This window comes from Elephantulus edwardii, unplaced genomic scaffold, assembly GCF_000299155.1.
Source record: "Elephantulus edwardii isolate Elephantulus edwardi_28Jun2011 unplaced genomic scaffold, EleEdw1.0 scaffold00059, whole genome shotgun sequence".
Classification (NCBI taxonomy): domain Eukaryota; kingdom Metazoa; phylum Chordata; class Mammalia; order Macroscelidea; family Macroscelididae; genus Elephantulus; species Elephantulus edwardii.
The window spans coordinates 4,742,050-4,742,659 of record NW_006399809.1 but is presented as its reverse complement, the minus strand read 5'-3'; the positions used below and the strand labels follow the sequence as shown (position 1 = coordinate 4,742,659).

At 46.1% G+C, this 610-nt stretch overlaps 1 pseudogene; it reads left to right on the top strand.

Moving 5' to 3' along the window:
• Positions 1 to 16: 16 nt before the first annotated feature.
• Positions 17 to 610, top strand: part of LOC102865395 — a 9,529-nt pseudogene continuing 8,935 nt past the window's right edge.

Below are 610 nucleotides of genomic sequence, written 5' to 3'. Positions count from 1 at the left end.
GGTGGTTTGTTTAGCTATGTCGTGGGTTAGAGCGGCGTTGGTCGAATCCCCCGGAGACCAGGGCGATGTGTTTGATGAGGATGCAGACGAGTCGCTAGTGATGAAGCAAGAATGGCAGAGCCACATGCACAGACGAGTAAAAGTAAAGTTCTGTGTAGGACAAACTTTCCTGGGATGACGGGGAGAGGGGTGGGAGGACTGTAAAGAAAGAGTGCCTTGCCTGGCCGTACTCGGGACGATCTTGCTATGATCTCCCAAAGATTGCTGGAAAGCGTGTAAAACGAAAAGGTTATACATGGAGGACGAGATAGAATGTCCAGGCTTTGAAGAGATTGCAGTTTGATGATGATCCTAGGGAAGGGAGTGACAAACTTGTACACATGACTAATATAATTTTCCCTGTCAAGGGACATGTTTCGAGCTTCATGGGTGTTTGGATGACTGCTGAGCCTAAAATTAGGAGTACTGGATGAAATATGTTTACGGCATTGAAGTCTATGGGGGAGCGAATAGTGTAAAAGTATTATATTTTAGGGCATTATTTTTATCGTAGGAGTACGCAATGAGGGTTGCAGAGTGGATTATATTTGGGGGTAGGGGATGGGGTTTG